Genomic DNA, 24,730 nt, shown 5'->3' on the forward strand with positions numbered 1-24,730 from the left:
GATTTGGAATGGCTCGTGTTAGGGAAATTGCATAGTCGCTTCACACCCTGAGCCAAAGCTAAGGGCAAGAAGAAGGTCGTGATAAGCTATGCCTGGGTCTGAATCATGGGGAATGATAGCTGTAAAGTATGGTTGCAAAGCTGTAAGGACTCACAGAGATAGAGTGCAATGCAATGCTGATTTGTGTACCTAAAGAACTCCAAGAGGGATTTGCAATCTCTAAATAGACAATAAAATCTCCCTCTAATCTCATAGTATATGGGCATCTGAAAAGGAAATGGGTCTCAGATTCTTCGTCTGCTAAGGTACAAAGTCTACAAATCTGATCCTCTCTTGCAATATGGTTATCGACCTAGATTTGGAGTCAGTGTGAGCCCACCCTAAAGGAACCAAGGGAGATATGTAGGGCATGTGTCCAATGTCTATGTAAGTAGTCAGGGCATACAATAATCTCATCTTGAATATCTAAGAAGTGCTCAACGTAGAATGCCATCATCGAACGTAGACCCCTAGAGGATCAACCCAGGTTTGTATAATATACTTCTTGTAGATGTCAAGTATGACATGCTAGTTCAACTCCTACCGAGAGGGGAGGAGATGAGAAGGAGTTTCCAATGAGAACTGGTAGGGAGGGAGACAGTCGATGTCGATCCCATCGATCTCAGTAGGATAGTAGCCTAAGCATACCAATAATGGGCTCTAGTGGCTAGATCAGAGTCTACAATAGCAACTGAAGAGCAATAGGCTAAGTAAGGGTCTATGTGTTGTCCTTCAGCCAAGTCTGCAAACCTACGAAGATGGTGGAGAAACTAGACTAGGTAAAAAAAATGGTAGCAAGCTTAAATGGGTGAGCTTCAAACTCAGCCAAAATAACACTGTCGGGGGTGGATATATGACATCTAATGATCCAACAAAGCAGTAGAGTCTAGGTGCACTCGATCATGGTCTAGTCTGAGTCCAAAAGGGAAGGCTTCCATACCATCGAATCATAGAGAAATATGGGTCTTACTAAGGAATCCAGGAGGGATAGCTTAGACATTGTGTCTTGAAAGTGGTGTTTGAACCACTGTCTCTCAAGTGTGGCAGGGGAACCCAACCCTTTGCTGATCCAAGGTAGAATGGATGATCTCAAGTTGAAACGGGATCCAAAAAACTTAACCCCAAGGTATGTATAAGGCGATGTAATCTCAACTTGCCAACCCTAGAACTAAAAATGGAGATGCGAGTTCTTTAGATTGTTGAAGACCATAACATGAGTCTTCTCCAGGTTCACACCCAACTGTCTCATTTCACAAAAAAATGCAAGTCTATCCAAAAGCCTCTGAAGACCCTTAGGAGAAGAAGCAAGAAGAACCACATCATCAAGAAAGAGAAGGATGGAGATTAGTACCTAGTGTAGATGACAACCACCACCCAAATGTGAGGAGTCATTGAGAAAGGTCTCAAGCTCATCAATGTAGATCCCAAACAAGGTGGGCGAGAGAGGGTAACCCTGATTCACCCCAATGGTGCTCTGGATAGGGTTGCAGAGGCCCTCAGTGGTCTTAAGTCTACCAACCACTATCTCATATAACCTCATGATAGCCATCACTAAGATCTTAGAAATACCAATATCTCTAAGTCTCTAAAAAAGGGCCACTTTGGGGATGGAATCAAAAGCCTTACAAAAATCCACAAAACAACAACAAAATTTCCTCGATTGGTGTCGGGCCTCCTCGATAATAGCTTGTAGCATCAAGATATGATCCATGGTCTTTAGTCTGCCCTGAAGCTTGCTTGGCCCTTAGCCCTACAATTTCTCTTGTCAAGCTCACTAGATAAAATAGTATTCAACATTGTGGCATAAAGTTTGGCAAATGTATGCCCAATCATGATGGTCCTATAGTTTTTGAGATCAGAAGCCAACCCAAACTTATGGATTGGTTGAATAATGTGTCTCGACCATAAGTCCAAGAAATCAAAACAAACCACTCTATTAAAGAGTGTAGAGAGATAAGGGCCTAGGATTGTGGTACTGAGCTTGAAGAGTTCAACTTGAAAACCCTCCTCATTAGCTACCTTACTGCATCTCATAAGTTTGATGGCCTTGTAAATGTTGGAGGTGGAGAACAAGTGACAATGTAGGGGTGGGATGGGAAGGGGAGCAAGCTAACCCAGGATGTCATACAACATGGAGACATGGGAGGTGAGGAGGGGAAGGTTAGGGGTGGATGGGGGTTGGAGACTTTGGGGGAACATGATGTGACAAAACATCTTGGGACATTGAATAAGTGTGTTGTGGAGGGGTCTACCCTGTGAAGTAATAAATAATTGCTTCTTATGGTGAAGAAAGAGTTTGTAAGAGAGTAATATGTTGGTGAAAGCGGTGGAATGAGTATCAAAAGCCAAGTGCAAGGAGTGGTGGAAAGTTTTATAGGTATCATCAAACCATTGGTTCATGGGGCAAGTATTCTATCGAGTAGATCTGGGGGTTCTGAGAATGGAGTGATGGGGGATAGAGAGGAGAGTCAACTCCCAAATTGCGGTGGCTAGTGAGTGAAACATGGTGGGCACTTGGCTATGATTTTTGAAGCTAGAGGGACAAAGGAATCTTCTCAAATGAAAAATGAAGAGGTCTTGATCACTCATCGAAATAGAAATGGGTATGGGGGCAGATTTGAGCAGGGGGACTAGAGGTGGGTGGCAGAGGGTGGGAAGAAACATGAACAGAAAGGCTAAGGAGAGCATGAACAACCAAGGGAAGATAAGAGATGGTAAATTTGTGGATGGAGGGGAGGATAAGATAAGATAAAATTATTAATGTCCACGAAAAACCAAAATGGTTTATGGGACTGAGCATACAAATAGAAGAGCCAACCAAGAAAAGGCACCAAATAGTGATTGAAAATGAAACAAAACAACAAAAAGAAAGAAAGACAAGGTAAGGACTAAGGGTCCTTCAATGTCACAAAGAAATCCGTAACAGAGAGGTACATCCGTGGATAATCCATAGTCTTCGGATGCCATGAAGAACCCCTATAGGACTGATGCTGCCTGTAGAGATTGGTACAATGTATGACAGATCTAGAATGTGAAGTAGTGGAAGGCCTTTTCAAACCCCACAGAGGAGACAAGGGAGAGAAAAAGGTGGTAATGAGCTGATTAGAAGTCCGTCTTTGATGAAAGGACTGCAGGGTATTCTCTCGAAGATGGGTGGCTTTCTGAAGATAAAGTGCTAAACACCACTGATCAATATAACTGAAGAACATCGAGAGAGAAGAACAGTCTCTAAAAAGGCAATACAATCTCCCTCTGATCTCATAGTAATGAGGACAATGAAATATGAAGTGAGTCTCGGTCTCAGCCTCCATTAGAGTGCATAACTGGCATAATCAATCAACCTGATCCATGTGGTGATTAGTCCGAGCCTTGAGACAATGAGAACCAACCCTAAAAGAGCCCAAAGAGAACCGTAATGCATGATTCCAACGTTGGTAAAGATAGGCAGGGTGAACAATAATACCATCTTAAATAATAAGAAAATGCTCAGCATAGAAGGCCATCTTAGGTCGCAAACCACCCAGGGGATGATACCAAGTAGTGGTAATATACTGCCTATAGATATCCTATCTGACATACTCATTCAACTCCTCACGAGAGGGAAGAAGATGAGCGGGGGCATCCAGTGAAAACTGATAGGTAGGAAGATGATCGATCTCAATCCCAATCGAACCCAACAAAGAGGTGGCTTGAGCATACCAACATCTTGATCTAGTAGAAGTGTCAGATCTCATAATCTCCACCGAAGAAAAATATGCCAAAAAAGAGTATCTATGTCGGTCAACACCTATCTCCATAAAACCATGAAGCCGCTGAAGAAACCAAATCAAGTAAAAAATAATGGCAAGTTTGAGAGATGAGCACCAAACTCTACTAAAATAATGTTGTGAGGGGTGAATCTGTGACACCTAATGATATGATGCAACAACAGTGTTTGGACCCACTCAATAGAAGCCCAATCAGAAGCAATAAGAGAAGGTCCCCAAACCACAGAACCAGAGAGAACCGTCGGACGAACCAAGGAGTCAAAAAGGGACAACTTGAATGAAATATCCTAAAAATGATGCCTGAAGCATTGTCTCTCCAACAAAGCCAGGGAGCCCATACCCTTATTGACTCGGGACTGAATAACAGGTCTCAAACTGAAACGTGGTCCTGAGAACTTCACACCAAGATACATGTAAGAGGGAGTAATCTCAACCTCCTTCCCCTGGAAGAAGAAATGGAGATGAGAGGTCTTTAAATAGTTAAAGACCATAACTCGTGTCTTAGATAAATTGACTACAAGCTGTCTCTGAGTATAGAAAGAAGCAAGAGTATCAAGGAGTCTCTGTAAGCTATCAGAAGAAGAGGCCAAGAGAATGACATCATCAACAAAGAGGAGAATAGAGATAAGAACCTGATGTAAATAACACCCATCTCCTGGTTGATAGGATTTCATAAGGAAATCCTCCAACTCATCAATATACAAGCCAAACAGTGTAGGGGAGAGACGACAACCTTGCTTCACGCCAATGGTGCTCTGAATTAGATTAGAAAAGCCCTCCAAAGTTCTGAGCCTACCAGTAACCTTCTCATAAAGTCTCAAAATAGCAGTCTATAATGTATCTGAAATCCCAATCTCGTGAAGATGCTAAAATAAAGCCAACCTAGGAGTAGAATCAAAAGCCTTATGGAAGTCTGCAAAACAACAACAAACCTTCTGAGAGCAGTGTCTAGCCTCCTCAATGATAGCCCGCATTATAAAAACATGATCCATAGTTTGGTAGTATGCCTGAAAGCCAACCTGACCTCTCACCCTACGTCTTCGTCTATCAAGCTCACTGGATAACATGGTGTTCAGAGTAGTGGCACAAAGTTTGGCAAAATTATGACCAATCATAATAGTTCTGTAATTTCCTGGATCAGAAATAGGCCCAAACTTGTGAATAGGGTAAATAACATGTCTAGACTAGGAATCAGGAAACCCAGTGCAAACCACTCTATTAAAGAGTGTAGGAAGGTAAGATCCAAGAACTGAAGACCAAGTTTGAAAAGTTCTGCCTGAAAACCCTCTTCATTAGCTGCTTTGCTGCATCTCAAAGATTTGATGGCCTCCATAATGCTAGAATAGCTGAAAAAATGGCAGTGGAGTAGAGAGGAGGCTTCCCAGGAATGTCATAAAGCGTCATGATATGGGAGGTTAGAGAACGATAGTCGAGAGTGGAGGATGGGGGGGAGCAACGAGGGAAAAGGGTACGCCACAAGATCTGGGGATTCTGGATAAGTGTGGAGCAAAGGGTTCTACACTAAAAAGAGGCAAAGGAATGTTTCTTATGATGAAGAAAATGCAAATAAGAAACACACAGATGGGTAAAGGCAGTAGACTGAGCCTTAAAGGCGACACAAACAAAGCGATGGAAAGCTTTGTAGTCAGCATCAAACCATCTATTTATAAGAAAGAAATAACAATGAGGATGTAGTCAACTACGCTCACACCCCCACTATGAGGCCAACATGTTAAAAGATTAGTAAGAAAGAGAGGCCATTTAGAATCACTAGGTCAAAGGACTTACAAAGCTAGAGAAGGTGGCGACCATAGCAAGAAAGAGGCCTACTGTGCTCCTCAGAAAATTGTTGAAGCCCCATACTGGTAGGATCCCTCTCTATAGTACAAATCAAGTCAAACCCACAGACATACGTGGGGGTTTGGAGATCTCTAGTCCATGCATTAAAATCACCTAATATGATGATGTTACCCATAGCCCCAAACTTGGAGATGCTCTCGTATAGATTTGTAAAAGGGTTACTATCCTCAACACTATGCATGGCATAAGGTGAGGAAGCCAATGAAAAATAGAAAATAGTAATGAAGATATCTCTTTGATGGTGGCTAGTGTCTCCAACATGGATCCACTGAAATCTGGCATAAGCATCAGAAAGAACCAATTTGGTAGTACTGAACATATCATCTCCAATCAAATATGCAACCCCACCAAAACCACACACACCTCTAGAAGTGCAGACCTCCTCTCTACAAATTGAAAGCCACTGATATCCTGTGTAACCTGGAAGGGGTCGTGCAAGACTCTCATGAGTCTCAATAACAACCAAAAAATTAGTAGACCCAATTGCAAAATGAAGTACGCCCAACAAAGACCATAGGGAGCCAGAGAGCCAATGGGGGGCTTAAACCTACCTAATTGTTGGTGATCAGACCCTAATTTGGCTTGGGTATGTCTCACTTCCCAACCATTGGGAGGTGAGTCACGAATAACTACTTTTAGATTCCTTATAACTACCCATTTCTCGTTACTCCTTTTCTCCACCACGAGACTCCTAGAGTGCTTGAGTTTAGCTACCTGTGCCTTTGTGAGGTCCTCATTAATAAATATCTTAGTGGGAAGAGGGAAGAGCTTCTTCTTTGCCCTAACGGCTTGTAATCGTTCTACCAGTGAGAGAAACCTAAGAAAAAGGGTGCCATCATGTCTAAACCATGCTCTATCTAATGTAATATCTAAAATACCTAGTTGCTCATTGAGAAATGAGTAGCCTGCAGGGAGAGGGTCAATGCAGGACAAAGGAAGACCTTTAACCCAAAGGTTGAGTTCTGCGAAGTGCCTAACCCTATTTTTTGCCAACTTCTCTTGGACAATTTTTTTGACCTCAGGCAGAGATGTAGTGCTAGAGTTCTTGCAAGTGGAAGTCCAAGATTTAATGTGCTGCCCTATTTTAGTCAAGAGAGATGTTTGCTTATTAATGATCTCAGTTTTCTTGTCCTTGAGGCTCCCAATATCTTCAAAGTCTTCAATAATGGAGTTGATATCTTTTGTACCGCCTACTATTTGGGTGGTGAAAGTTTTAGAGAGGTCTTGGATCTGTGAAGAACTAACTACCACTTGCTAGTTCAAGTCACTTAATGTCTCAGATAGGGAGTGAATAGTGTCTTGTAGAGTTTGGTTCTCACATTTGTACTTCTATAACTGTACTAAGAGACCTTGGAAGACTGCAAAAAGAGAGAGTTGTGACTTTCAAAGTTGCATTATCTTTCTCTAGTAATGTCAAGTGGTCAACTATTTGCTGAAATGTTGCTGGATTGGGTGGGGGGTTCATGATTCAAAATTCAAAACTATCACTATAGAGTAACAATGATATGCAATACTTGTATAAATAGATGTAGATACGATACTATGTGACTCTATCCAAGCATAGGGACTATGTTTCGTAACATGCATTGTGTCAAACAGCTCACACACTGTAAAAAAGTTACAAAGTTACAGAGATCAAAGGTTGGACAATCTATTGAATAGCTCACATGCAATCTAAGAACTCGTCAGAAGGCTATAGTGACAGCTCTGCTAGCGGCCTTGTACATTGCTCCCTCCTGGTGCTCATGGCACATTGCACCATCTAGTTGCTCATGACATTGCACCTTCCCAACTATAGTCGGCCACTCACTCCACTTGCACTCGACAACCCACAACAATGGTGGAAGATTCAACAACCACCCATGACACCTGCACTTGGCAACCCACAAAAACCCATGAAAGATGAATATCTCACACAGAATAATTATGAGAGAGGTTTGTTAGACCTCAAACATTCAAGGAGAGATAATTAATTCTAAGGCATCATTCATGCTATCCATGTTCCAAGAGAGGAGAATCTTTTGTGCAAAAATTCTAAGTTCGAATGGAAAATAGAATAAAGGTCCCCAAAAATCAACTATCTTTTTCTTGAACCCTTCATATTTAATGTCATCTATCTAAGGAGGATTACATGAGAGATACAAGGAAGTTGGAACAACATAAACCAAAGAAGCTAGTTGTGGAGTGTGAGCTCCTAGTGAGCGATAAATTGAGCTAGATTGAACTATGGGAGAATCAGTGGTTGGTAATGACTTCACCTAAGAAGAAAGTTTTGAAATACCCCATGGAAGGGAGACATTATTAGAAACTTTGGATGACATAGAATCCTTAGGCGATGAAGCTGTTGAAGGTGAAACTAACTTAGTTGAAGAGCCAAACTGTGTTTGCCTCTATGGACCATAGTTATCCAATTGACCTTCCGTGTTCGAGAAGTAACAAATTTCTTAGGAGAATATTTAGTCTTGGGAGTGGCCAAAGGGAAATCCTTAATTTAATGGTTTGCAGAGTAACAATAGAAACATGCATTGGAAAAATTCAAATACATGACATACTAGGGAAAACATTGCCCACCAATTTGTATATCAATTATTTCCTTGAGCTCCTTAGAATGATTTATTTCAATGCAAATCCTCTTTTTATGGCGAGCATGAAAGAAACACTAAGGCTCAATTCATATTACCCAACCTAATGTTTGAGGAATATTTTGAAAAAAATAGCCAGCAAGGCAAGGGTTAACTAGGGAATTCAATCCAAAAGGACACTTTTGTTTGTTGTCATCAAAGAAAGTAAAGTCCCATGGCCAAGCCTGAAAAAGAAGAAGAGAAAAAAACATAACTAGGGGCCATTTATGAGAATGCCCTCAAGATGAGAGTAGGGTTCCCAAGATAGAATAGGAAAAAATATTTGGCTATGCCTTGGTGACTCAATTTGATAGTGCACTTTTAGAAGGAACATGACCACAAAATATCCAATTAAAGTAAATTTATCAAGATAGTCAAAGGCTTTATCATAATCATACATTGGCAAAACCACAATCACATTGACAGAGACCTTACCTTGTGGAACACCTTCAGAACATTTTTTTGTGGATGTTCTCTAAGAAGAGTCGTGACCTCTGAAAGCCAAAACTCCAACACCAATAACAAATGTTGTGCTAAAGTTGGCTGCAACCATTAAAAAAACATGTTCCCACATAAATGCAGTTTAAAAACTCTCAGTGGACTTGCCATATGGAAGCCCTAATGACAATGTAGAAGATGGACACTACATTAACATGCAGGGCACTCTTTGCAATCTTTCCATTCATGTCTCAATCAAGAATCCATTGATCATTATTTTTTCTTTGTTATGTATTAGTTTTTGATATAATGATTTTCCCCTTATACTTTTTTAAGATGCAAGAATTGTTGAAGTGTTCAAATGAATTTTTAAAAGTAAATTGTGATTAGTTTGTTAAAGAATATTTTCTCAATGCAATAGAAAATATGGTGATATACAACAAGATTGTAAAATTATATTTTTTTATGGGAATAATTTGATTTATTCAAATATACAAATTCAAGTACTATAAAATTTTAAAACTTTAAAGAATTATGAGATATTTATTCATGGTATAAAGAACTAGAAAATCTTACAATCAATTAAAAATGAGACAATATGATGAATGAAATGATAATGAAGTGTTTTTTTTAATTAAAGATGCATTTAAGTGAAACATATTTTTTGTCACAACAATAACATTATATATTAAAAAAAACATGAAATATACCTTTAACTTATTCAAAGACATTGAACTACATTACATCAATGAGAATGAATTTTGAAATTATCAACATATGTCTAGTATACAAATAAAAGTTTTTTTAATAGAAGTTGAAGGCATAGTCAGTCAAATACTAGATAAAAATATGGATATTCATTGACAAGATATTAAGAAGCTTGAATTCAAAATTTAATAATATTTTTTCATAATTATAATTTAAAAGATCTAAAAACTATATAAATTGATAAATTGTCATTTATTTTTGATAAATAACAACAACAAAAATGGGTGCTGACACAAGGTATAAATTCAATGCACACTAGACATTGATTAACAAAATATTAACCACAACTAGAAAGAATGAGAAGAAACATAAAACAACATCCAAATTCTACATTTATCAAAAACAATTTTTGAGAAACCACTAATCCACCAAGTTAAGACATATAACCACTACTAGCAAGAATGAGAAGAAACATAAAACAACATCCAAATTCTACCTTTATCAAAAACAATTTTCGAGAAACCACTAATCCACCAAGTTAAGTCATATAACTAGTCATAATCTAACTCAAGGAGTGGATATGTTTGAATCAATCTCGTTAAAATCCAAGTTGGGTATATGGGATCAACGCATTGAGTTTGAGTCTTTCCCCTTTGTTTGCTTTCATTTTAAAAAAGCTGGGCATTGGGCTAAAAAGTTCCCCTCTTTGAGAGAGAAATCCAAGAAGGGTAAAAAAGTATGGCAACAGTAGGTGGTGGCAAGGGATGTTGGACCTTTGGTTTGTGGAGGGGTTACTCTAGATGGGAACACTACTTCTAAGGATCTGAGTAAGGATGCATGGTCTGCTAAGGCTATTGGAGTACCTGCCAAGGTCATGGATGCTGGTGTCTTGTTGGCTGGCTATTCTGTGAAGGATTCTTCTGAGGTTTTTGAGAAAGGTACTGAGATTCAGGTTTCTCTAGATGGGAACACTTCTTCCTAGGATTTGAGTAAGGATGTAGGGACTGCTAAGGCTATCAAAGAATCTCCCATGTTCATGGATGCTGGTGTTTTGCAGGCTGGCCATTCAGTGAAGGATTCTTCTGTCAACCCTCTTAGGTAGGTTCCTGTGGAAGTCTTGGAGAAAGACTAGGAGCGTCTTGTATAGAAACAACACTGTGACAATCTGGAGATGACCCTAGTTGGTCAAGATGTTTCAACTAAGAATGGTGGGAATCATTCTTTTGTGGCAGCCCATATGGTTTCGGCTTCTCCTTTAGACTCCCCTTTGAAGGATATGGCTAAGAAAGGAAATTTTGTCAGTGAAGAAGTTGAGGACTTGTCTCTTGTTGAGGAAGATTAGTGGGAGGAGGATGTTTCTAATGCTGAATGGTCCACGGTTGGGAAAAAAAACAACAACAAAGGAAAATACAAAAATAGGAAGAATGAAGGGGAGAAGGCAAAGCAGGTACCTCCTAAGCCTATGAAGAGAGGCCCTAAGCCAAAAGGGGACACGAATTGCTCAGAAGATAAGCCTCTTGGAATATCTCGTAAGCATGAGGATGTTGGTTCCTCCCTTTCATCGGTTGGCAGACCTTCTAACCAGCAGAGGAGAATAGCTGAGACCATCAGAAGCATAGTAGATGGTAGTTAGAGAACTATTTTGGAAACAAATTTTTTTCATAAACCATGAAGATTATCTCATGGAATATTCAAGGGTTAAACAACCCTCATAAACAAGATATTTTGAAGAATTTGATAAGAGATAATAGGCCAGCTGATTCAAGAAACCAAAATGCTCAAAGCAAAGGTGGAGAATCTCCTAATGTTTTAGTGTGGGAAGATGATTGGAAATGACTCAGTAGGAGCTTCAGGAGGTTTGGCTATTTTTGGGTCTAGTAGGTGGATTCATGGGGAAATCATCTCTCAAAACTCTAATTTTATGAATGTTAGATTCATCAATTCCAAAGATAATTTTTGTTGGATCCTCACAAATGTTTACGCTCCTAATAATAAATGGGGTAGGAAGGCATTATGGATTGAAATTTCAAATGAAAGGAAGTCTTTTGAGGAGGTCAATTGGATTATTATTGGGGATTTCAATACTCCACTTAAAGAACACGAAAAATGGGGAGGGAGCCAGACCTTGCTAGATAACAGGATTGACTTAATGGAGTTTATTGATCAGCACACTCTTCATGATATTGATTTACATGGTATTGAGTACACCTGGACAAACAGAAGGGTGGGTAATGATCTTATTTAGGTCAGATTGGATCATGCTCTCATCAGTATTGACTGGCTCCTTTCTTATAAATGTAACCTTAGTGCTCAAGTTAGGGTGGGTTCTGATCATTACCCTATCTTTTTGGTCGTTGACAAGATTAATTATCATAAGAACTTCCCTTTCAGATTTGAAAAAATGTGGACCCATCATCTAGGTTTGGAGACCCTTATCATGGATTTGTGGGACATTCAAGTTGATGGTACAACAATGTTCAAAGTTGCTGCAAAATTGAAGAATGTCAAGAAAAAGATTAAAATTTGGAACAAAAATACTTTTTGGTAATATCTTTGAGAATAAAAATAAGATTATTGAGGAGCTTAAAGATATTCAAGACAAGATTCAAATGGAGGCTTATGTAACCTTTTCAAGGGAAGAAGAAAGTGGTAAAATGGTTGAATTGCATGATATTACAGCCAAAGAGGAAACGTTTTGGAGGCATCGCTCTAGAAAGGTCTTCCTTAAGCAAGGTGATCGTAACACTAAGTTTTTCCATGTGTCAACTCTCAAGCATAGGATAGCTAACATAATTTGCAGACTTAAAATGGATGAGGGATCTTCGAAAGATGAAGAGACCATAATAAGGGAGGCTATGGGATTCTTCAAATCTCTATTGAAAGAATCCAATTTGGATCTGGACAAACATGATTCTTTTCTTGAATGCATCCGTTCTTGTGTCTCTACGAGCCAAAATTCTTTTCTCACCTCTATTCCCTCGAATGTTGAGATTTCTTAAGCTATCTTTTCTTTTGAAGGAGACAAAGCTCCTGGTCCAGATGGTTTCCCACTCTTTTTCTTTCATAAGTACTGCCATATTATTGATTGGATGTTTGCAATGGGGTGAAGGAATTTTTTGGGTCCAGGAATATCCTTAAAGAGTTGAATGGCACATTCCTTTCTCTCATTCCTAAAAAGCCAGGAGCTAATAGTATGGACTTGTTCAGACCCATTAGTTTGTGTAACTCTTTTTACAAGATCATTTCCAAGGTTCTTACACTGGGAACCATGACTCTTTTGCCTCACATTATTTCTAGACAGCATAATGGGTTTGTTCTAGGCAGGCAGATTGTGGATTCCATTATTACGATGCACGAAAATATCCACTCCCTTTTGATTTCCAAGAAGGAAGGTTTCTTGCTAAAGCTTGATCTTTCTAAAGCCTATGACAAAGTGGATTGACATTTTCTCCTCTGGGTTTTGGAAGCTTTTGGCTTTAGAAAGAGATTTTGTGATCTCATTTTTATGCTGGTGTCTTCAGCTTCTTTCTCGGTGCTCCTAAATGGTTATCCTTCCTCTTTCTTCAAGTCTTCTAGGGGTTTAAGAAAAGGTGACCCTATTTCCCCTATTCTTTTTATTATTTTAGCTAAGTGTTTGGGAAGATTTATAGATGGTTTGGTTCTTAAAGGTGACTTTGTGGGTCTTTATCCTTCCTCCTCAGCTTTAGTCTGCTCCCATCAACAATTTGTTGATGATTCTATTGTTATGGGAGAAGCTTCGATGAAGAATGCTAGGATTTTGAAGAAGGCTTTGGTGGATTATGGCTTAGCTACTGGTCAACTTATTAACTGGAATAAGAGTCTGATTTACTTCATGAATGTTAATATGGAAAGACAATTGAAGATTAAAAATATTATTGGTTGAGAGATTGGCTCCTTTCCAGGCTCCTATTTGGGTTTACCTATGGGTTTATCCCCTCCTAACAGTTTCTATCATTCTTTGATAGATAAAATTCACTTGAAACTTGAAGGTTGGAAGGGATCTTTACTCAGTCAGGTTGGTAAGGTGGTTGTTCTTAAATCTGTCTTGCAAAGTGCCCCGCTATATGCTTTGAGTCTTTTCAAAATTCCTAGAAAATTTGCCCTTGCTATTGAAAAGATTTAGAATTTTTTTTTATGGATGGGTATGGAGAATAAAAAAGGATTCCCTCTTATTGCTTGGGAAAATGTTTGCATGCCATATAAGAAGGGAGGTCTTGGGCTATGTAGAGTTTCTTCCATGAATGATTTCTCAATGGCTAAACTGTTATGGAGATGGCATAATAAGGATGGGGAATGGAAGAATATCTGGAATGATAAATACAACTTTGATAACCTTGACCTTTACCATTACCTTAATAGTAATGTGGCTCAAGGGGGGTCAATGATCTGGAAAAATTCTCAGTAGCTCAAAAACATCATAAGAAAAGGGATAAAATGGAAGGTCGGAAATGGAAGGAGAGTTCTTTTTTGGGAAGATGTTTGGTTTTTGGATCACCCCCTATGTGATGACTCAAGATGGAATAGGTATATGGACTTGTGTAAGACCCATTTTGGTTCTCTTGTGGCAAACTATTAGATAGACAATGGATGGGTGGATCTTTTTAGACTTGACCCCAATTTGGCTGAACTTAGAAAGAGCCTTAATGCTTTTTTATTAAATCAAAAGGAGGATGAACTTATATGGGGAGAAGAACCTAATGGTGTTTTTTCTGTTGCCTCTGCCTATGCTGACTCTTTTGATAACTATGATGAACCTTGTTGGGCTAAAGCGTGGATGAAGGGTATGATACCCAAGGTTAACATTTTCTTTTGGACCCTGCTACAAAATAAAGTACTTTCTCTAGATAACCTTAAAAAGTGTGGGATTGTTATTATCAATAGATGTGTACTTTGTAAGAATGATGGGGAATCTGTTGATCATATTACCTTACATTGCCCTTTTTCTGTGAAGCTTTGGGATTCTATATTTCATCTATTAAAGGTTGAATGGGTTTTCCCTTACAATCTTTAGCTCTTCTTTAATAGTTGGAAGGCTCCTTCAAAAAATTCCTTGATTGGTAAACTGTGGGATTTCATTCCGCCGTATGTTGCTTGGGGTATCTGGAAAGAACGTAATGATAGAATCTTCAGAGATGTTGAATCCAACCCAGTTCATGTCTTCCATAAAATAAAGACTCTTTTGATTGAGAACATTAAAAATATAGCCCCATATCAGCAACCTTGTAATGATTGGGAATCTATTGTTCTTCTTAATTAGAATTTGAAGGTTAAGATTTTGGGTGACCAGAGGCTCAATCCTAGGGAACAAGCTAGTTGGGATTGCCCTCATAATGATTGGTACAAGATTAACTTTAACGAAGCATTGAAAGGTAACCTCAGAATTGCAGGATGTGGTATTGTGATAAGGAATTCCAAAGGGGACAATGTTGGAAGCTTAGCTATTCCAATTGGTACCCAAAAAAATCATGTTACTGAAGCCTCGACTGCTCTTCATGGTCTTCTGTATGCAAAAAAGTTGAACTTGAAAAGGATCTTGTTAGAAGGGGATTCACTCAAAATTATTAATTGTTTAAATAAAAACACTACACCTTCATAGACAATTAGTAATATAATTTATGAGTCTATTCAAATCATTAATTCTTTTGAATTATGTGTTATTTCCCATAACTTCAGAGAGGCTAATGGGACGGCTGACTAGGTAGCGAATGTGGCATGTAGAAATGATCAAATTATTATTTGGGATACTCATGACCCCTTACCGCTGGAGGCTCGACTTCTTTTCCATAATGATAAATGGAGGTCATCTCAAAAGGTTTTCTAATAATGAATATGTTAGTACGGGAGTATGATACTGAGGTATGTGACCACAGGTTTTGTGCTTTAATTCCCAATGATTTATGTAAAATCTCACATGGATTCTGGGTCTATTTCACCCTGGTGTTGTTCGCTGTCATTTGTGAGGCCCTCTTTACTTGGGAGTTGCAGATAAAGTTCTTTGTGATTTTGGTGTTTTGCAAATGGGAGGTAAGTGGAGACAAGTTGAACTCGAAAGTTGCATGGAGTGGATGAAGAAGGAAGAGGTGTGGGAGATTTTGAGAAGGGGTAATTTCACTGGGTTTATGGAGAGATTGAATGGAGGCAATCCCACCATCACACAACAATTTCTCAAAACTTGGAAAGAGGGCTCAATTATGGTGGGTAACCAGTGCATGGAGATCACAGAGGAGGTAACTGTTGAGGCTAAAATCTTGGAGCTTGAGGGTCTCAATTTCTACAGGGAAGTAAAGTTATCTGATAGAGCCATGGATGATTTTGTGGACTTTGAGATTGAGAAGGCTCGCCTAGTTAAAATTGGTAAGTCCTTCATCAACCCAGCTTCAATATCCTGCCCATGGCGGTTCATCATGTTTTTTATCATGGAATATTTAACGTTGGATGGGAGATTTACCAAATGTTATGGTTACCACTTCATGCTGGCCAACCATTTTAGGCGTAATGTGAAAATTAACTTCCCCTATTATCTGAAGCAGTCTCTCACTATCTCTATCCAAGCTTTACAAAAAAACCCAAATGGTGAACATGTCTGCCATGGGGGTCTAATGGTGCTTATTTTGAATACTTTAAAGGCCAAAATAATAGTGAGGAGCAGGGGTCAAATTAAAGATGCTGACTATGAAATGAAAGGGAGTGCCCAGGAGAAGGGTTATGACTTTGAAACCTAGGATGAGGCTGATGGGGATGAGGTTTATGTGGTTAAGGGAACTGGGAACAAACCTAAGAAGAAAAGGAGAGTCGTGGGTCACTCTGACTCTAAAAAGGAGAGTGATTCTGTGGAGGATCTACTAAGGGTTTATAAGAAGAAGTCTAAGATAAAGGGGAAGAGGGTTAAGGATAGTCTAGTGAAGAGGGCTTCATCCCCTTCTAATGATGATGATACCCTAGCTTGATGCTTGGAAAAGAAAAGATACCCATCTAGGCACCCTGATAAGGAGTTAGGAGATAAAGGGGAGTCAGGTGATGAGGACTCCCAAGATCAGGGGATTCATGAGGGTTGGGAGAATAAACATGAAGGTACCCCTAAGCTTGTGAAAGGGATGCATGGTAACCCAGGTGCTATACTGAAAGAAATTTAGGTCATGAAGAGCCAAATTCAAACACTTGGCAGTAACATGTAGGAACTTAGGAAGGTTTTCATGCATGTTAGTAAAGCTGCACATGGTGAGTGCACCCTCAAACAAGATATTGATAGGCTCATGGAAGTGGTTGGAAGTGCTGAGGATGTTAAAAATCTTATGCAGAAGATTTTGCAACTGGAGGCTAAGAATAGGGCTATTGACAGAGACTTCAATGTGAATCAGGAGAAGGTAACTATGATGGAAGCCAAGATGTGCAACCTTGAGAAGTTAATTAAGAAAATGGTTGACAATGTGTCTACCCTATTAAAGAAACTGGACATGGATAAAGGCCAAGACTCTCCTTTGGTGGTTGATAGCCAAGGTCCCAACAAACACACTAGGACCCATTCTAAAAAGACTAATGATACAACCAAGAAGGATGAGGTGAAGGCTATGGTGGAAAACATGCAGATGCTAGCTGATCAGGCTCTAAACTTGATTAAGGCCACGTAGCTAGTTCTTTTCTATCTTTTGTGCTGTCCTTTTGCTTTCCTAGTGTTGTTTCTTTGCTATTTTTTTAACAGTTTTGTTTGTGACCTCTTGTGTTTCTTTTTGGAGGTTTGTTTTGTTTTTGTTCCTAAATGATCTATCTTTTCTGAGACTGTCCTTTTGTAATAAGTTTTTAGGTCCTTAAAACCTATTTTTACTTAATCAAAACTAGTCATAATCTAAGTTAAAGTTATTATATAGGTCTTAAAATTAGCGAGCATAATATGTCACATATGGAAGAAACATAAATAGTTTATCTTAGCATACAAGATAGAAGTGAAAATATTGAGACAACCCACATGGCCAACAATATCACCAAAATTTAAGACACCCATAAATGTTGGTCCATTCCTCATTGAGGATTTTGAATAGGTTCATGTTATCCTCATCATCGACCAACTTCTCCCTATTCACTTTCCCCTACAAAAGGGTGAGGGTAGGTGTAGAAACATGCATCACCTTTAGGAAGATTTTTCTAACATCATGCAACCTAATATACAAGACCATGACCTCATTCTTAAGATGTTGAACCATACTTTCCAGACTTGTAATTTGGAGTTTAAATTTTCCCACAATATTACTAGTGCCTTGGGTACTAGAAGGAGCCATCCTAGTTTTCACTTCCTCAATGACACATTACTTGAGTCCACTTTAGGGGAGGGGGAGGAGGGAGGATTGACCAAACGAGTAGGGAACATAACACATTTGAGGCTTTTATAGTCCCAATAGGAGGAAACATTCTTCGAGTCTTTTACATTGGATTCTCTCTCATTTGAGTCCTCAACATTATGTTTCTTGATGGTGTATTTCCCTTTTTTCTTAGCAAGCCTATTGGTACAATAAGGGGGTTATGTAATTTCCACTTCAAAGTTTACATTATGGACAAATTTCTTAGGTTTTTTAAAGGTTTGAAGTTCAAGGATGAGGTTTTCAACCTTTTTCTTCTTGGTTTGCTTATGTGAATACAACATAGGGGAAACTTCATTGGAATCCATGCTTTTGAAGGGGTTATTAATACAGTTATTTCTACTCAAAAAAGATGAAGGGAGAAGGAATTACTCATAGGAGGAACCTGAGAGTGAAGGCAAGGGTTGTTGCAAGATCTCTTGGAAATAGACAAGTGGAACTTGTAGAGGTAGAACATTAAACCCTAGTGAAAAATTGTATAATTCCTCCCCAACACTATAGCTTCAACAATCTCAACAATATTACTTTCCATAGAATGTAGTAAAAGTTATGGAATGAAAATAAAATATTTTTTCCTCAAGTGATTTAGCAGTAGGAGGTGATAAAAGTAAAAATTACATATTATTCCTCTAGAGTAAAATACTTCATAATAAAAGCACAAACTTGAGACTAGACATCAAATAGATCCTTGGGATTGTAGCCACCTTGCTTCTTAACTGGTTTCTTATTCGATGACCTAATGACCTAGTTCAAACTAGCTTGGTTTAGAGTTTGTCTCATCCTCTTCCTCTTTGTCTCACTAGTGGAGATCCCTACAACTTTCCCAATCACCTCTTCATTAATTTGGAATGCAATTCCACTCATCATCACCCTGTGATCATTCTAGGTGGAAATGAACTAACGAGAGATGAGATCATCATCGCCTATGATACTCTACATGAAAGGGAGAATTCCTCTTTGTTTGTAGAAAAAAATCACCATAAAGATTCATTCTCTTATAAAGACTCACCAAAAAATGAGTGCACAAAGACATGTACTAATAGTCACAAAAGTTTGGGAAATCACCATAAAATGAGCCAATGAACCCAAGAAAACCTAAAAAACTCAAAAATTTACCAAAATCCACCTTTATAAGATAGGTCAATGATAATTAATGATTAGATTTCCACCACATCATGTTCATACAGAAATAAATCCACATAACCACAATTCCTAAGACAGAGTCCAACTAGTGGTCACTAGTTGTCATGTAATGGAAATCTAAAAAGGGGATGACATTTGAATTATCAATAGTAGGCCCAAAAATACAACATAATGAGGAGGGGTACTCATCATTTTTAATGCTTGGGGTGTTGTAATCCTCCTATAAGATGATGAATTGGGTGGACTCTGGGAGCATATTGACAACACGCCACCATTGTAAGCAACTTGATTGTTCACCAAAAATTGCTATGATTATTCAGACAAAAAATAATAGTTGCATACAAATATAACCAACATCATAGACAAATAAAGTACATATAAATCAAACATAAGGCACAAAGATCTAATGTGGTTCACCCAATCTTGGGCTCCATCCTCCAAATAGAGAGTTCAATATTATTATTAAATCACTTTAACATGTTACAATTTGTAACATTTCCCTTACAACTCAATATTGTTACAAAAATATATAAATTATTCTTAGAAAACCTAAGCCTAAGCCAACAATACATGACTTATGTCAACTTAACAAGTTGACCCTAATCATACTAGATGAGTCAAACTTGGGAAACACTTGATGATTTAACCAATTTTTTTAGGCAATGCGTCAAACCCCATGCCTTATGAAAAGTGTACAGTGCTTGCTTGATCATTCACCAAAAATCAAAAACAATATCCAAGGAATAAGCAACACAATTCCCCTCCTATAGGTGTTCATAATATTGACCTCCCCAAATCTAGAGAGAATCCCTATGATATCCCTCAAGATACTATCAACCTTCCACCATGCCAAAGCCTTGCCTTTGATAGCACCAATTATGATTTTGGAATCACCCTTGATCTCAAGTTTTCTGGTACCAATCAGGATTGCAAACTTAACCCACCATAGGAGGGACATTCCTTCTTCTTGATTGAAAGTGTGATCCTAGTGGGGACCAACATAAAAATCTCTAACTTGCCCATTATAGTCCCTAAGGATCTCATTGCTAGTCTTTGTGTCATTCTTAAAAACACCGTCAAGACTAAATTTATCCAAGTTAGATTTGGGCGTAGTAGTTTGGTATATTGTCTAGATAACAACCTGGTGTTGTTAGTAGTAGTTGGAGGCTTGGAAGGACCCTTCCAGTGGAAACTGACATGTCCTGATCTAGGAGCTTAATGCAAAGATGGAGAACAAAATTAGGGGCTAATTCAAAATCTTTATAGAATTTTTTATTATGTTCCTCCCAAATACACAAGAAAACATGAGGGGGGATTTTCTTCTAGAGGAGTTGGAGAAGAGGATGCATAGAGGAAGAGTTCCAATCCATGATGAACTATTTAATGTTAAAGTTCAAACCCATTGGAAATTAAGCTCACTGAAGGTTTGATGCCAGACATTGGAGGCATACTTGTAGTGAATAAATAGGTGATTGGTACTTTCCTCCATTTTGTAAAGGGCACATCTATTAGAAAAAACCAAAACCTTTCTTAACCAAATTGTCTAGGGTCAAGATCTTTTTGTCCAAAATAACACACCAGAAAAAAAATGATTTTGGAAATAAGTTGAGAGTCCCTAACCTTCTTCTAGAAAATATAATCCCCTAAATTCCTAATAAAGAAGAGAGTAGGAAAATTTGACCAAGAAATCCTGAGTGGGAGACCAAAGCACTCTATCCACATTATCAAACATAGGGATCTTGACCTTAATGAACAAAGTCATAAGGTCCTCAACATCATGGCTAATTTTAGGTTTTCCAATCAACAACGAAGGGAGGTCCCTCCATTGGTCCTAATGTAGATACTTGATAATCAGATTACTAACATGTGGGATGAGAATATATTTCAAGGGATTGAACCTCCTATTTTCTAGAGTGAAATTTCCAAGTCATTTATCCTCTTAGAATTGAATATCTTTGTCATTTCTTAACCATCGATTCACCCCCATCACTAGAATGCTTTTGTATTTGACTGTGTTGTTCAAGTATTAGAATCATGGGGAAATCCTCTAGTAGTAAATATCTTTCTAATAGATGTGTCCTTTAATGTATTTCACCTCCATGATCTTACACCAATAAGTAGCTCCAATGCACAATATGTAGACAATTTTGGTCATGAGGGCCTTATTAAGGCTAATAATCTTGCGAATACCAAGGCTCCCAAATATTTGGGAAAGAAAATATTGTCCCAATAAAAAAGAAAGAGTCTCTTTTTTCGTTCACTTCCAAACTATATGAAGGTGTGCTAGATCTTTTCAAGTTTATCAATCATAGATACCATAAAATTAAAGAGAGAAAATAATCAAGGATCCCCCGAAGGGAGGAAACAAGAAGTTACAATTTCTAAACACAAATGAGGAGGTTTCCCTTCCACCCAATAATAATTTTCTAGGAACACTCCTAAATAGAGTTCTAGGAATTGGTCTTGACATCTTTAACTATCAGAATCAACCCCAAGTAGGTAGAGGGGAGGCTAATAGAATTGCAACAAAAATTATCCAAAACTTTACGTTGAAGATATGAGGTTGTTTTGAATAAGATTTTTTTTTCTCTTTTAATAGTTAATACAATGGCTAGAGTGAGTGACATAATGATCTAGGAGGAATTTCTATTCCCTAGCCTCAAGCATAGAGAAATCTCCAATGATGAAGGTGTCATCTCAGATTGTTGAAAAATAGAGGGGGTGAGGGTAGAAGAAGGTTTGATGCCATAATTCTCCTTGTATTAACTAGGTTAATCATATTTTGACCTAAGACTTATTTCACCATGATTAAGAGGTGAGCGGGGGTGGTGGGGGTGAAACCCCTATCTCAAAGCTTTATTGGGAGATAATTTATCCTCAAGTTTACCATTAACTATAACAAAGAACTTCATAGTCTTCACACACTCCCTTATGATGTTGACAAAGGAAAGGTTGAAGACAAGAGTAAATAACACCTTGTAGAGGAATACCAATTGACTTTATCATATGCCTTAGAGATATCAAGTTAAAAGACCATTCCATCACCTTTACTTTGGTCCATGCAATAAATGATTGCATGTGTGGTGATAACAACATCCACGATCTTTCTACCCAAGAAAAATCCCTTTTGGTTAGGGTTGATAATATTGTCTAGAAGTGGTTTGATTCAATTCACCAATTTAAAAGTTATTGAATAGACTTATAGGTCTAAAATCCTAAAGAGATTTAGGATCATTTTTATTGGGGAAAAGACAATGTAGGTATCATTTAGTTGTCATAAATTTTTTCCCATTCTAATAAAGTCCCTAGTAGATTTGATAACATTGTAATTAAGAATGTCCCATAATTCTTGAAAGAAAGCCAGAGCGAAACTTTCTAAACTAGGAGACTTATAAGTTCCCATAAGAAATACAATCACCCAAATGTATTTATCTAAGACCCTTGAGAGGAGGAAGTCATTATTTAGGCTAGAAACATCTTGTGGGAGGTGACTGGGGACTTGGTCATGCAGATATAAGATGTCTCTAGAATTTACCTCATTGAATAGTTGTAGAAGTAGCCATAAGCCAAGAAGATAACTTGAGAAAAATCAAAGATAACAATCCTCACCTTATCAGACAAGGAATTGATTGTATTCATATTTTAATGTTTACTATCAAACCTACAAAAGAAGGAAGAGTAATGATCCCCTTCTATAAACCATTAAATGTGTGACCTTTATTTTTAGACAAATTCTTTATTTTCCATAGTACTTTTCAATATAGTCTTGTAATCTTCCTCCTCCAAATGAAGTTTAGGGGAAAGGTCACCTAATGCAATATACTGTTAAAGCTCATCGAGTTCCCCACATAGGTATTTTTTAGTCTTGAAATATCTCCACTATTAGTTTTTCTCCAACCTTATATCTCTTCTATGATAATCTCAATCCTCTTAGTAATACAAAATATACTTGATCCCTTGATCAAGGTAGACCACCAATTACTGACCATATCACACAAATTTGGATGGGAAGTCCACATAAATTTACACCTAAAAGGAGTAGGGCCCAAAACTAGTTTATATAACCATTTAAGCAATAATAGGTTATGATCCTACAAGGTTCTTGGTAGCTTAGAAAGGGAGAAAGAAACTACTAAGCCCCTAAGAGGAGGAAATCAAGAAGCAATCAATTCATCCATGGATGAGGTAAGTACCCTTTATGTTATTAGACCAAGTGAAGAGGTAGCTTCTCAACTCCAAATCATAGAGCCCTATACTACTGATGAAGGCAGACAGGTCCATTATGGTGCCACTATAATCCATTAGACCACCCAACTTCTCCAATAGGAATAGAGGGGTGTTGAAGTCACCCACAACCATAAAATTATCAGTCAAGTTATTTGCAAAATCATTGGCTATCTCACTCAATAGTGCACCCCTACCCAAGCGGGAGTTAAGGGTATTAACATCGAAAAGGTGTCATTTCTATTAAAATCTCTTGAAAGAGATATCAAAATAGTTTTGGGATAAGGACACAACTTCCCCTTCAACTTGAGCTAGATTTCACATAGCCACAATGTGTCTAGATGCTCCCACTATTTCTGAATAAAAGAAATGAGCCCAAGCCCTTAACCTCCTCACCATCTCAACAAAAGTAGAATAGAACATTTTAACCTCTTGCAATAGTGAGACATCCACCTTATTATCATTAATATACATTTTGTTATAATATTGCTTCTTTGGGATATTGAGGCCCCTAATATTTTGGGAGATGAAGATCATTATTTACCTTTTTTATTTGAGTATAGGGTGAGTTGTTTACCCACATCAATTTCCCTTGCAATAAATTTTTGTCTCCTACACATCTCTGAGGGTCTTCTAACTTCATCTCAATGCCGATATCCTCTTTTTCTTTCCTTTACTTTATCTTTAACATTTACCACTCTCCCTTAGTATCACCAAAGGTCCTCTAGGGCTCAAAAATCCTCAACTATAGGAAGATAGACACCCTGTGTAACAATAATACACTAGGAGGAAGGCCAATCTCTCCAAAGGTGAATTCCTTTGTGCTATCCTCAACTCCAACAAGTGCCCAATGAAAGACATAAGACTAAGTGCTACAATCAGTCTTAGAGGGGACTGAGGGGTGAAAATCCAAGATATCGTCCTACCCAAGGGGGGTGAAAAGGCTTAGGGATCTCTTCCTCTTATAGGTAAGTAGACATTGAGGTAGAGACTGAGAAAGTAGGAGGAATCTAACCAGTTCCATATTTGACCACCACACAATCATTATCTAAACAAGACAGGGATGACACATTTCCTTTTAGCTTAGGTTCCTTATATTGAAGGGCCTTACAATCCATAATAATGTGCCCCTTAGAGTTTTATATTTTGGAAAAAAGAGTGTCATTCTCTTGCACAATGGTCTACATCCAAGCTTATATTTCAATACTACAAATTTGGAAGGGGTTTCGTTAATAGTCACATTGATACAAAATGTGGCAAAGGCCAACCAAGATTTGGTCAAAGTAACCATGACTACCTAAATGTAGTGCCCAAAGGATTCACCCACATACTTGAAGATTTTATCATCCCAAAACCTACTGGGGTGTCTAGGTAGCCAAACCCAAACTGGAGCCACCCTTTTGGGTTTCGTTGAGGGATAAAGCCCTAATTTTCATTTGGCCAAAGTTAAAAAATATTTTCCATAAAACCAAAACTTAGATAGAACAAGAGAGATGTCATCCTAGGCAGTGAATTTGAAAAGAAACAACCCACCCAACATAGCAAAGATTGGAAAACC

The sequence above is a fragment of the Cupressus sempervirens genome, chromosome 6, assembly GCF_028749045.1.
Source record: "Cupressus sempervirens isolate cs-2001-9-10 chromosome 6, ASM2874904v1, whole genome shotgun sequence".
In the NCBI taxonomy this organism is placed as follows: Eukaryota; Viridiplantae; Streptophyta; class Pinopsida; order Cupressales; family Cupressaceae; genus Cupressus; species Cupressus sempervirens.